Source organism: Larus michahellis, chromosome 3 (genome assembly GCF_964199755.1).
Source record: "Larus michahellis chromosome 3, bLarMic1.1, whole genome shotgun sequence".
NCBI classification, from domain to species: Eukaryota; Metazoa; Chordata; class Aves; order Charadriiformes; family Laridae; genus Larus; species Larus michahellis.
In genome coordinates, this window is record NC_133898.1 from 5,681,489 (window position 1) to 5,696,225 (window position 14,737).

The 14,737-nt window shown below is 38.0% G+C and overlaps 1 protein-coding gene across 6 annotated transcripts in view; it reads right to left on the reverse strand.

Annotated features, from left to right (window-relative positions):
• Nucleotides 1–14,737, reverse strand: part of MACROD2 (mono-ADP ribosylhydrolase 2) — an 890,626-nt gene that overhangs the window by 277,222 nt on the left and 598,667 nt on the right. The window lies entirely within an intron of this gene.

A 14,737-nucleotide genomic window follows, 5' to 3' on the forward strand; every position in this document is an offset into this window, starting at 1 on the left:
AGTTAGATTTAAAAAACTGACAGACTGCCATTCTACAAGAAACAAGGTTGATTTTTATGAATGAATTGCTAAAGAAAGGACCTCCTCAACAAAGCAAGAAAACTTACAGTACCGAAGACTCAAAACCAATGGGAACAATATCTATGATTATTTGAATTATACATATTTATATGAGCTTTGCAAAATAATCTCTTGCAGCTTGATGCTTATGCAGATAAAAGCTACTGAATTTACAGTAACTACCTAGAGACAGGAAAAGAGTAACAAACTTTGTAGCGTTGTGCCACTGAAAGTCTGAACATTATTACTTTAATTTCAAAAAGCAAACAAAGGTGCAGTTGCTATCTAAAATAGTTAAGCAAACTCAAACCAAAACAAATTATACTAACACTGTAATAGATACTAATCAAGCCATGTTAAAACCACCATACGTCCAGCACTCAGTTTTTTAATAACTTAAAAGTATTCTAGGAATAGAGAAAAAGAAGTAGCAGAAATCCAAATGAAAAAAGGATCTCCAAAATTCAGAAGGGTTAAAGAAGGAGGTTTTGTATCCCTTAGAAAATAGGAGATTACAACTAAACCTCTAAGACACAAATGAATTTGAACAAACAGAAAGACTAATTGCTACAAGGTATCTGAGTTCATGTAAACACCAAAAGAAGGGACATTAATTAAGAAATCCCTTCCCCAGTAGAAATTTGGGAAAAATTTCCCTGTACAGAGAGCAGAAAGGAGAAAAAAAAATGCTGAGGATAGCATTTGTAGAGACTAGCTTATGTAAACAGTTTCAAAACTGCTCAGAACACTATTTGAAGAAAGAGGTAGCGTGCAATAATAGTACTAAGTCAACGGAGGAAACAATGAGAGTGTGAACTTCTGGGACGTTTCTTTGGCTGAAATTTTAACATGGATCTGATGGTTCCAATCAGATTCTACATACACCTTTCTCATGTTCTGTGTATATACGAGTGGGATAATACCATCAGCTGAAAATAACTGATGATTCAAAAGGATTGAGGTACTTTTGAAAATTCAGTAAACAAATTAAAAAAGCCCACACGCTAATTTTAACAAAGCGAGTTCAGAGTGTGGAAAAATATCACCTTCTAAATCCAGTTTTAACAAATAAAGATGCTACTGCCTCAAGCAGCTCATCTCTGTTCCACAGGAGTTACTCCACACTCAGACCTGCTGGCCGAAATGTTTGTGTGAACATCCTTTGCTTTGGTCCAAATCAAGCAGGATGGGTTAGCTTCAATCTAGGTTGCCGGAGTTTTGTTTTCTTTTCCAGCCACGTTTATTGGGATTGGAATGGATTAGCAGTCAGTCACGCAGTCAAGTAGACAGACTGACAGACCTGAGGAGGTTGTGACTCCTGACACGGGGTGACTGAGGGAGCTGTTGGAGGGCAGGCACCCTCACAGCAGGTGGAACTGGAATAGCCAAATAGTGCTTAGATAGGATTGCTTGGATGTTTTGGTGGTGGTGGCTTTGGGTTTTTTTTAAAAAGCAAAGTATCTTTTCAGTAAGTACAGCCAGCGAGTATTAATGTGATATTGTCTTAAGCGCTGAAAATTATAGAGAGATAATTCAGAACTGGATTGAAGCATGTGATTACCTCCTAACATTTACTAAATGGATATTTAGATCTGTTGTGAAGGAAAAGGAAGAGAGTTTCATCACCAGTTCTGACATTTTAGGGGAAGAGAGGAGCCTTATAATTTAGAGATCCACAGACATTAATGTATTTAGTAGGCAGTGACAGAAACAAGCAATAAATACAGAGTAACCTAAATAGCAGGGATCATACATTAAAAGTTATAAAATTAAAACTACACGTGAAATTCAGGCAGAACCATTTTGTTTAGTAAGTAGAAAACCAGTGAAATATGTTGACAGTAAGAGTCATAAAAACAAATAATAAAAATAAGTAGATTAAAAAAAATTGTGGAGGTAAGAGAAAACTTAAGACACCAAGAATGATGAAGTGTGGAGCCAAGGCTGAAATATATTCAGTGCAAATATCAAGGTGACCTCTCCCTAGCTGGAAGCTTTGATACTGTGAAACTTCAATAATTTGTGAAAATTGGTCTATTAAGTAAACATAATTCATTATCCAATGTATTTTTTTTAAAGTATATAACCTCTTGAAATCATACGTAATTTAAACATAATATATGTTCATGAACTACAAGTCTATGTTTTATTGGCATAAGTGCTGGTGGAGAAACATTTCTATCTATTCCTTTTCAGAAAGTGTTTGGCTCAGTTAAGGTCAGCACAAATGCCATGTAATCAACACGGGAAACTCAGAAGAAGGTCAGCCACTAGGAAAAAGAAAGCTTGAAAACACGCAACAAGCTGAGAAAGGATTTGGATGTTAATTCTTTACCATCAAATGCATGAAATTACACAACTAGAACGTCACTGTCTGCCTTGGTAAGACAGTTTTGAATATATTTGCATTATTAAAGAAATTCAATAGTAGAGAAGTTAAATATTTCCAGTGTCGCTTCTGCACAAGTTTGAAAAACATCAACTGAAAAGATACATGGGAAGTTGCTAAAGCCTTGTGTGTGCACATAAATTAAACAGCTAGAGATTCTTGGACATTCAAGTTTGTCAATAGCATATTTTCTACTTCTTGGTTGCCAAGCATGGCAAATAAAATCACTGCTTCCGATTACCTATATTCAATAAAACGGTGACAATTAAACAGGCCATACAAAAGCAAGACTGGTATAAGATTCCACAACCCAAAATCCTCATTAGGGGTGACACAGAAGCACTGCCAATATGCACCCTCATTACCTTCATCACGGCTGAGAGCTTCGACTACAAAGGAGCTTTAAATCTCACATCTTCCTTTGTGAAGATCCTACTATACATCAGTAAACTATTGCTTTACTGAAACTAGTAAATTATACCTTATGAAGTAAACAGCAAAATAAAACTAGATTCCTAGAGCACTGACCAGCATGGTCAGCATTTAGGTAGCAGCACTGTTTTCTTCTATGTTGTATTTAGTACTGTGGAAAATGCAGGAACTTTTCCTTTCTTTCTCACATTGGGAACTAGGCTTTGTTTCTCTAAAAGGGACAAAAATCATCTTCTCTTAAATAAGTAATGCCTGTTTAGCAACTGAATTGTTCTTTTCTCTCATTCCTAAAGCCAGGAAAAAAAAAAACAAACAAGAAAACAAAACAGAAGACAACAATCAGCTAGCAAATAAAGCTCAAAATGTTGTTGGCCTTACAGCAGTAATGTTCCTAATGGCACTCGGCTAAGAAAAAAAAAGTTCTGAACTCATAATGGTCTGCTATATTGTGTTTACTAGCTACAACAAAAAGAATGGTTAAAAACCTATCAGTGGCATAATGTTTAGCACCTATTATGGACACAAATATAACTACCTTACAGTAATTAAAGGCATAAGAAAATGATTAATGTTCTGAAGCCATAAAACTGCATCAGTTGAAAAGCTATTATGATTGCACCGTCTACAGCTCACAGCCTACACTGGGCAATTTTCACCGATACGCATTCTGCATAAAACTGATGCTCATTTTTTTCCAACGTTGGATAAATGAACTGGAACATAAAGTTTACGCTACGCACCACACACTGGTCACTGCTGGTACAATCGATTCGCTCTTATCCTAAGGATGCAACTATATTTTGGGGTTTTTTTTGTGTTTGGGTTTTTTAAGATTAGGTTTTAGATCGCCCTATTCTGTATTATTCTTATCAGAATGCCCAACAATTCACACTCATCTTCTCCATTTTAGAAATATGTTTTTGATCATAAAAACTGAGAAACAGGAAAACGTATACAGAAAACATGTTACCCGCTTGCCAGCTGGAATAATGTGCTGACAGTTGTACTGGCTCTTCTTTAGCTCAGCGATGTCTGAACCAGGCTCTCCTCATGCAGGATCAGCATAACATTACTCACATTGAACAGTACCTTCCTCAACAAGAAACCTGTAAGTGCTACTCAATTTGACTAAGCAAACCAGAACTTGTTTTTTGACAGAACAAGTCACAATATGTGATGAAAGATGGTGTTTTCCACATGGGATACTTCCAGCTCCTTGACAGTGAAGGTTTAATGTTCTTATTCCAGAGGGAAATGAAAATAGAAGGGGACAGAAAGTCTTCCACTGCCACAGCATCACATACAGTAAGTTATTACCCTATAAATAGCATTATACATTATTTCTGTTAAAGGGTTCTTTCAAACGTCCCAGAGAGAAGGGAAAGGGGGGGGGGGGGGGAAGTGACATGCTGCATTGTCCAAAACTAAATTGGAAAATGATAGATACAGTTTATCATCTAGTAATATATAGGAAAGCAAGCACTCCGCATATAAGTAATGTTTTGAAAGGAATAAAAAAAGATAGAGACACAAATCATTTAAAAATCAGACTTTAAAGTAATGTTGCTTACAACGGGGTAGATACTCTTTCAAGAAAAGTAAGATAACAAAGTCATTTCTGCTCAAAATGAACATTATAAGAAAGGACATTGGACAGATTTCTTCTCTGCTGAAGTCAATGAAGTTAGAGTCAAAGCGAATAGGGTCAATTACAAAAAGCTACATCTATATTCCTCTAAATGCAATGGAATATTTCACAGCTAGTGCAAACCACTATAAGCTTCTCTGAAACCAAGGCATATTGATTTACTCCAGCATGAATTTAGCTGTTTCCACTTTAGTTACCAGATGAAAACCTAAAGTCATAGCAGTAGATAGTATAAAGAACATTATTATGAGTAGGTCCGTTAAAGTAGGGTCTCATATTCCAAATATAACCCTAGAACTGCACACATGCCGCGCCGTTCCAAGAATTGCGTAAGAAGGAAACTCACTAAAACATCTACCAAAAGATCTCAAGTTTTTTCCATAGCTGACAATCTGGTTCTTTAGACTGATGTTCTTTCCTTCCCATCTGGAACCAGCCTAGGTCCTATTCCCTGGGACAACTTCACAGGCTAGTTATCATTACTCAGACCTGCTAGCAACAATCACTGCTGTGACAGGCTTCTTGTGCAGTAGCCATAACACATCCACCCAAACCAAGGAGCTGTTTCGGTTCCTGTGGGATCAGACAAAAAAAAAATAAAAATAATCACTCCTCACAACACAATTTAGGTTGGGCTCTCTCCAGGCATCTTGTAAGCCACGGCACAGTGACTCTTCCTCCTCAGGACTAATCCAGGTGATCCCCATCCCACAGCAGTGATCGACGAGGTGCCGGGTGGCACTCAATAACCTTTATCATACCCGCCAAACCCTCGCGCTGAGAGTGAACAGTTTGTTTATGGGTGCTGCTGGTGACAGGCACACCAACAAGTCCTCTCGTTCAGTCTAACAGGGTGAATTGAAAGATTAGTCTGTCATGCCAGCATGAGGCCTCATTTTTCTTCCGTGCTACATAGGTCGCCCCCTTCCCGCAGCCTGTATTTGATTGTGATTAATTTGTCAAGGCTGGCTATAGCATGGAAATGAAGAAATGGATTGCCAATTACAGTTAGTCTTCTCACAGAATACCCCTCGAACCAGTGCTATTCTGCTGTAGTGACAGCTCAGAAATAAACTGAATTCAGCTCTATTGAGCAGAAACCTAACTCAGTGTATTTTAAAGCAGAAGGTGACTTTTCCCACCCTCCCTCTCTAACCAGCTCTATCAGTAAATGGTTGACTTCTATCCTGCCTGGCAGGTACACAAAAAGGCCATCCACATTTATTTTTGTAGTCACCTTGTTAAGACATACTGAACTTCTGACTTAACACTCTTCAACAAGGTGCACGTTTGTTTCTGAACGTCTCACCCTGAGTAAGCCTGAAGGGGAATTTAATATGTATACCATTACTGCTAAGTAAACAGAACCAGCAACGATTCTGCTCTGTAGAGAAGCTCTTAAAAGCATTCAAACTTTCTCCTGAACGGTACTCACAGAAAGGTAGATTTTTACCTCTTGCTGTATTTCCTCTGCTGTAAACCTCATGTGTTCTCACAAGATGTTTAATATTTCATTGATACATACAACTAGCTTAAATTGAATAATCAGATTCTGATAGATTCATCAAATAGGAAACAATTCCACAACCACCTGATTTTTATTAAAAATTATTAATATGGAATTTGAGAAATAATGCCTCATTCCCAACAATGCACGCATACAATTAATTCTATGCCCTGGTACAACCACCAGAAAATTACTCAAGCTGTATAAATTCACGTATACAAACCTACCATTCTATTACCTTAGAAATTCAGCTTAAAAAAAATAGATCTTTTTTCCCCTCAAGAAAATTCAGACCACTGCAATAGATGCTTCCTTCCATTGTTGTAATTCATTGTATTTTATACTATTGTCTTGGGTATCGCATCTTCAGACAGAAGAAAGGTGAACGTGTTTCCAGCAGTCAGCAGCGCACAATGGCTTTAAACACATTCTGAAGACAAAAAGGCACCACTCTCTTCCAGACCCAAGGTGGCCTTCCATTACCACCACCAAGACCTGTGGTGTGCAGAACTGCAGAATACGTCTTTGTAAATAGGATCCTGGCTTAGAAACGGGATTAGTCATTCATTACACTGAATCATCCGACTTTGCTATTCTTCTTCTGCCTCAGCGGCAGTTGCCCTTTCCAATGATATATGGTAGCATTCCTGTCTAACAAAGATGCAGAAAAAAGGACAACACAGTGAGCGACCCCTTGGAGGCAGACACACCTTTAAATTGTCTTTCAGGTACTTCGGGGAGACTCTCAATAGCAAGTCTATTTGGTTGATCTTTTCTTTCATTTCAGAAGAAAGAGAAAGTACTTCCCCTAACAGCAATACATTTTTACCTTTCACAGGCTGCCTAAAAGCCCCAATATTCTCACACATACTTCTTCCACACTCCTTGAAGCAACCTTCAGACACCAAGCATATGAATGAGAGATGATTTTGGTAACATAGAGAAAATTTATGTATATGGTGACTTTCTGTATTTGTACTGAGGTAGTATTTAGGGTCTCCCACACTGACTAGGCGCATTATGATAAGTATTGTATAATTACACAGTAAGATACAACGTCTGCTACGGAGAACAAAAAAAACAGGACAAATAAGGGGCAGGTCCACAATATTCTGTGGCCAGGCCAGACCAGAATATCGCTGTGTGCTAGCAATAACGAAAGAATAATAGGAGCTGTCTTCCCAAGTCATTTACTAGCTAACGCAGGCACAGAATTTCAATAAGATACAGTTAATACCTTTGCGTTACAACTAATTTATATACATCAGACTACAAATATTATTCCCAGTCAACTTTACTGTCTCAGGGCTTTTACAAACTAAGGACATACAAATACAGACTAGTATGCGCTTTCTGTTCTCAAGGAATAAGTTTTAAGTTGTGAGTGGGATTCATTTTTAACTGAATATACTTCAAAGTTTTCATTTGTAAATGTCAGATAAAACAACTGTTCGATATTAAAATGACTGTGAGTGACGATCTAGGACTGAAAATCTTACCCTAGACGCTTTTTAGATCTTTTTCTAGCTGCTGAAGTGTAGAGAATTTGTGAGAATTTGTGTTGTGTAACTAAGATTACATACAAGACTAGTTATGCCACAGTGCACGGGTAAATGAAATCACTGCTAATACGACACACATCAGCTCTAGTGCAAGTTTTCAAACCCAGGAGTAGTTTTACAGCTGTCAAGATGATATCTATTCTTCTTTAACTAGATTAATTTTATATTAACTTCCTCCTTTCAAGGAAGCTCAGTTGCATCATGAAATTTGACTGAAACCATTAAACTAGCTGTCTGTCTTTTTACAACGTGTTTAAAACTCAGAGGTAACATACTTCATATACAACATTTTCTGTAGAAACGGGGAAGGCATGAAAAAGATGTTCTTATAATTACCAAGTTGTCACACTACATTTAATCACGAATATGTTTAAAAGACACCCACAAGAACACAGTGTTTTCCTTTTGGAAAGAAAACCTGCTTTGCTATAGCACCAGATAAGATCTCACCAAGGAATCTAAGGTAATGGTGTGATTCCCTGATACGAATCTCACTTGCCAATGAAGAAAACACGTAAGGAGCTTGGAATCACAGAAAAACCCCAGTTGGAAGGGCCATGGCACCTCTGGAGGTCACCTGGTCCAACCTTCTGCTCAAAGCAGGAACAATTTCAAACTTGCATGATGTTACTCAGGGCCCCGGAGAACCCCAAGGGAGCGCATCTTTGTCTTTACTTCTGAATGCTGACTTCTCAGGATGAAATATAAATGTAGAAAAGTAGTCATGAATAGCAATTTACACACTTAACTGGTTGATTTAATTATCTGAATAGGTATCCAAATGCTTAGACTAGTTGCGAGGACCCTGTTAACTCTTTGAGACAGTTATTTTTAAGTTACCTTGGGCCAGTTCATTCCTTTATATACATTTAAAGCTAAATAAAGTGAAACTGCATAATTTTGAACTTGGGCATCGTTCTGCTGCTGGCTTCTTTTGCGCTGTGGGACATTCCATTCTTGTTAAAGCCAATGCAAATAGAGGAACTCACTAACTGACTGGGCTCCAAGTTTAGTTTGACAGACATGCTTTCTTTCTGGGGGAAGGGGCAAAATTACATCAAAGTAAGTTTTTGGACAGTGGTAATTGGGCCTTTTACCAAGAATTATTTTGTACTTCATGTATCATGTTAATTTAACGTCTCTAGGACCAGGTCCGTATATCTTTATTTTCTTACCTAAATTCATTCCTTAACAAATTAGCTTCTAAGAGCTTTAGCTTTTCCTGATTTGTAAAGCCAGAGAACAAACACATAGATTATCTTATTGACATTAGCCAGGAAAATTTAGAAAAGGGAATTAAGTGATACTGTTGGTATGTAACAATGTGGAGTTTTAACTTTCATCGTGGTAACGGAGACATTCTTAATCCTTTGAACAGAAAACCACAAATACCAAAACAAACATCATATCTGACCAGCTGAAGCCCTGTTTGTGATATCAGCAATATGTTTTCTGAATACCAGAGATTTTTTCCAACTCTTTTGTGCTTTGCAGAGTAGTTTGCCTCAGAAAAAAAAAAAAATACAAAAAGTGAAAGGAAAAAAGAGGAAAAGCACCCAAAGCGCAAAGTGTTTTTGATGCCTTTGGAGAGGCCACTGGCTTTTCTTCAACAGTCTGCAGATATCTATATAGTCCACTGCAGGAGCAACGAGACATGAGCCATGCTAGGAGCTTCGAGATGTAAGCCACCATGAAAGAAGAGCAAGAGAGCACACAAACAATTGTTTCTTGTAGAGTAGAACCAGGACAGTGAGGGTTAAAGACTGTGGGCAGAAGTTGCAAAATTGAAGGGGGCAATTAATATATGCAAATATAAACTCAGTCAGTGAGCCTAACAAAGGAGCCAGGCTTTTCAGGATTTACAAAGCCTTAAATTCTTCATAATTCTGCCCATTTTGAAAGAAAAAAAAAAAGTAACTACGTAGACTCTCTATCTCTTCCTAAAAAAAAAAGGAAGAAGACAAAAAGCAAGGCCATGAGGCAACTGAGTATTCAGTGTTCAGTCTAAGCTCTCAAATGGAAATTTTTAGAGACAGTCACTAAACCATTTTAATGAAGGACAAGATTTGTCCTCTAGTATTCAGGGGAAAGGCTGTAAAGTTGGACCAGTCAGCAAGAACTTCAGAATAGACAGAATTCTAGACAGTCTAACTACAATACCCATAAAATGCGAATTTGCACTGAAGAAGTGAGCTTATTAAGTCTCTCGTCTGGAATCGAGTTTGAGCTTCTCCCTGCTAAGTATGTCATAGGAATGTTAATTTTAGACTGTTGAGAGCTCATCGATTTACACTTTCCAGTAATAATTTTTTTAGTATTTAAAATATGGGAAGAGACCACTTAGTATCATGGACACTGCACTGTCTGAAATAAGAACACTGTTAAATAATGCATGCAACAAATTTTTATACAAGTAGTAATTAGATTTCTAGGATTATTTGAATATTATAATAGTCATTTCATAGCTGTTACTATTATTAATTTTAATAATAATCTCAGTTAACTGGTGATCAGTCCCAAAAGAAGCAACAAAAAATGACCTATTATACATCTTAATTTTTGCTAAAACATTACATTACACAAATTACAGAGTAAATAACAAAATGAAATTAACTTCCCAATGAGTTACAAAAAATGACTGTTAAAACCACACAGTGGTGTCAAAAAAGTTGATGTAGTCTGAGTTGAGGGATGAGGAGCTGCTGATCAGGTTAAAAAAATTAGCCTAGTAATAAGAGACAATCTCCTTAATGGGAACTTTCCTTGTGTGACCTACTGAATTTTTTTTCTTCCCTCCCTCATCACAGAGAATTTATATGATAATATCTATTTTCCTGGGTCACCACAGACATCATGATATTCAAATGCTGATGATTACATACAGCGTCAGGTCATCGTGATGGTTACAGGGACTCAAAGGACCAGAATTAGAGATAAATACAAGACTTCCCCATGGTTACTTATTATAGATTTGTGTACAGTGCCTCTGAAAAATCTGCAGCTAACTCCTTCCTTGGAAAGATGACAGTGCAACTCTTATTAGAATTGCTCATTAAAGAAATACGTATCTTAGGAATGAAACACCAACAGAAAATGAGAAGAAACAGATCGGAAAGATGGAAATAGATCGCCTCAACCTTTAGCCCTGTGTCAGGAATTTATTCTGCCTTTGAAAACATTTGGTTTAGTCCTCTGACTCAGATTTTCAGAGGGCTTTTATAATCCTTCAGTAGCGCACCTGTCGGTTAATCCCTTGTTTTAATCTATCTTGGATCACCTCACGGGGGGAAGAGCTGATGGATACGCTCCCAGCCCTCTGCGGACTGGCAGGATGAATTGTTCTTTGGATACTGAGGAGGACGTGCTGGAGGTCAGGACAGCTGTGACATGAGCCGGCACTCAACCAGGGGACCTCTCTCCCCAGATAAAGACAAAGCAGAGCAGAGGATCTGCGATACCTCCCCTGCATCCTGCTTTGAGCACGTATTATATGCTTCTATACACACTGCATACTTTGCCTTTTTTTTTTTTTCCTTTCCTTGCTTTCTAAGCTTGTATTTCAGACTCTCCTTTAGCAACACGTAATAAATTTAACCTTGCAATGTTTTGCCACAACCTGGCCAAAAGCTACAAGTAAGCGTAAGTGGCCTGATTCTAAAAGAAACAAGTCTCATTCCAATGTAATAAAGGTGTTAGAAATGCGGTGAACCTGTGTGCTTCCACTGCCTAAATCACCACAGACATTCTGCGCTCTCACAGGTTTTAGTCTTTTTCTTTCCCTTTCTGTCCCTGCGTTTTTAGCAGAAATGCAAACACCCATTCATAACAAAACCTAAGAGCTGCCATTATTTTTTCTTTCTCACAAAGGATAGATGATAGCGTTTTAGTGAAAGTCAAGCTAAGGTAAAATATACAGCTACACTCACGTAGAGACAAAAAGAAATACCAACTCGAGATTTCTCTTTTAAGTTTTATCTTTCCCCCCCGCCCCTTTCCTTTTTTCCCCCCTTAAGTTTAAAATAACATTTAAATACTTGCTTATGTTGCCAGAGAGCAGCTTATGTTGCCAACATAAGTCTCTAGGAACAGAAGCCAAACCCTGTATTACTGTAAAATAACAGTAAGAAGAAGAACAAATAGGTGTGCATAGACCGTAACATCTTCAACTCCTTCCAGATGTAGTCCACCCCATAATTATCTCTCAACAGAGTATTGTGACAAACATTGGAATTCCTGTCTTCTCATATCCATCGGCAGAGCCTTGTTTTAATTTTGCAGCTCATAAGGTTTGTAACACTATATCAGACATCCCTGTTCACTTTGCAGGCTGCAAACACCAGAATTGTGGATAGCTTCTTAAAGACACGATAATGAGGTGCTCTTCCATAAAACCTACTGAAGAAAGTCACTTTTTTTTCCTTCTGGCAGTACCTCAGACATAACAAGATGGTAATTATGGGGAAAGTGGATGTGTAAATGGTGATTCACTGTGTATAAGGTGAACGTTTGACACACTACAGCCTAAAATAACACTTTTTACCCTCTGGACTACAGATTTATCTGTAGATTATTGTTACCACTTTTTAATTTTTTTTTTTTTTTTTTTTTTTTAAACAGAGTAAAATTGCTTTGAAAAGGGAAAGAGACAAAACGTAAGAAACTCCCTAAAAATCTAGCTGGCCTACAGAAAAGCTGTGACAAGGCTAGGATTTCACTCTTGCTCATGTTTGAGTATTACTGAACAGCTACTGAGGATCCATGGCTTGATACTCCGATACCTCCCCAACGATATGGGAGTGACGCGAGTCCTCTGTACTCCTCCTGAAGCAGTTTTGTTTATGAAAACTTTGTGCTCGTGTTACAAAGGAAAGCATTTATGACAACAGAAGAGAGTAACCCAGGGGTCCATGTGGATATAAGTCTTCGCAACCTTTGTTTTCTTAGTCTGATTATCAGTTTATAAGCATATTAGAGGTGACAGTGATCTCTTAGGAAAACATAACGCCTCTTTTCCTTTCTTCTCTAAAATGCCTGTGGGTAGACCCTTACTTGTTTTGCACTCCTTACAAACATTCAGCATTGGTTCCTTTCTACTTCATTTTTTAAAGATTTCATCCCTCATTTGAAGCTATCAGACTTCTAAAAGAAAGGTCCCTCATGAGTGAATTTGTTGCCAGCGCTCTTTAAATAGGAGCACATTAAAATCAAAGTTTTGACTCCTGGCACAGCGTCTTAATGGCAAATGGCCTTCTCGGGGCTTTAACTCGTTCAAGCTGGAACATCCGCAGTGCTATGGGTGGAGATGGAGCGTCAGGGAAGTGTTTGGGAAGGAAAGGCAGACCTTTTCTCTATCCAACACCCTCTTATGAAATGCAATCTGCCCTCGGCCAAAACCTCTGGAAGGAGGTTTGCTTGCTTGTGTCTTCCCAGTTTCCTTTTTATGGGAGAAAAGGAGTGCTCTGCAGCGATGCGAACAGGAAAGGATTGCTCTCCAGAGAAGCGTGACTACTCTCTCCTGATAACAATAGAACAGGGAAGCAATCTAAGCATTTACAAGAATTTGGAGCAGAAAGCGATCCAGATTCTTAAATCGGACACACTCAGTTGATCTCTTGCAAATTTGTCCACTTCCATTTGGAGGTGAAACCCAGTTTTTAGCCAAGCGTTTCTGAAGGGAGAGCATTTGTTCGTATAGATCTGAGGTGAGAAATCAAGGCTGCGTGTTCATTCAATAACATTTTATTGGGATAGCCCAGTGCTAACCGCACAATGCATAACGCAATACTAATCAGCTAGGCCACCAGGAATGAAGCTGATCCACTTGCTTGTCTAGACACTGACTTTAGATAAAGGAATGTGCATGTGTAGAGTGGGAAAATCCCAACGAACCAGAAAGATGAAAGCATAGCTTTGCAGGTTTTGGGTGTGCTTTACACGTCAAACACGTCACGTTGCCTAATTTTAGCACTGCAATTGCTATCAAACATTCTTGAAAATATTGACACCTGATGCGGGGTTGACTGTTTAATTACTACTCTCAGGCAGTACATCAGAGTCTGGAAAGAAGGTTCTTCCTCCTTTCCCCCAAGCTAAGTATTTTTTTTTCACTGAGGAATAGAAAGTATTTATCAAAACATAAACAGTAAAATCAATTAGAGATTATATCCTCAAAACAAACAAACAAAAAGCGGCCTCAGAAAACCAGAGTATTTTAGCAGAAATGTGCCTTAATTCACTTCCAAAGGTGAAAACAGCAAACAATTACTAAAATAGCACCTGCCACAGCATATAATGTTTCAGGAATGCCACAACTTTCCAGTTAAAAATCAATGCTACCTTCAAGAAAAGCATCCATTGCCTCAGGAAAAGAAAACTCAAGATTCCTACCAGAGATCCTTTCCAATTTTCTTTATTGACTTCAGGGAACCATATTCCTCACCTGCTGAGACTTTTTCTATTAACTAGGCCAATTCTAAAATAAAACGAACTATTATTATTTGTACATTCCACTTCCTAGTAATTTCCATGTACCATGTCTTGCCTGTTTTCGTAATCTAATACCAAAATTGTGCCTATGTTAAAGAGCAAGATTTAAGCCGAAGAGTCAAGAACTAAAATGCAGAGCTCCCCCGAGAGTTCAAGAGGGCGACCTGAACTGAGGACCAAGGCCGAGCTTTATCTGAAACCTGATTCATATTCAGTGGCATCTAGTGTTTGTGGAAACGGCATCTGCATGTTCTTCTGCAATAATGAAATTGCAGTTTAAGTAGAAAAGGATGCAGCACCCGAAGTAATTTAGATTCTACCTTCTGAAGCCTAATTCAGATTTACAATCATCAAACAATCAATTTTAAATAAGAGGTCCTTGAAAAAGAAGAAACAACTCTAAATATTCCTGTCACTGTTTTTTCCCCTACATCTGCAGTACCTGATTAGTCAAAACTCAAATTAACTTAACTAAAAGTTGCTGTATGTTATTTTCACACAGCAGCAGCACCATCATACTATGGTGGTACGTGATGACTGCATTTTTTTTTTATTTACTGCTGCTTAGCTTTTTTCTCTGAAACCCTTGAATTGTACAATAATTCAACCCACCACCATTTGTATGCATTTATTGAATATGAATGAAAGAAAAA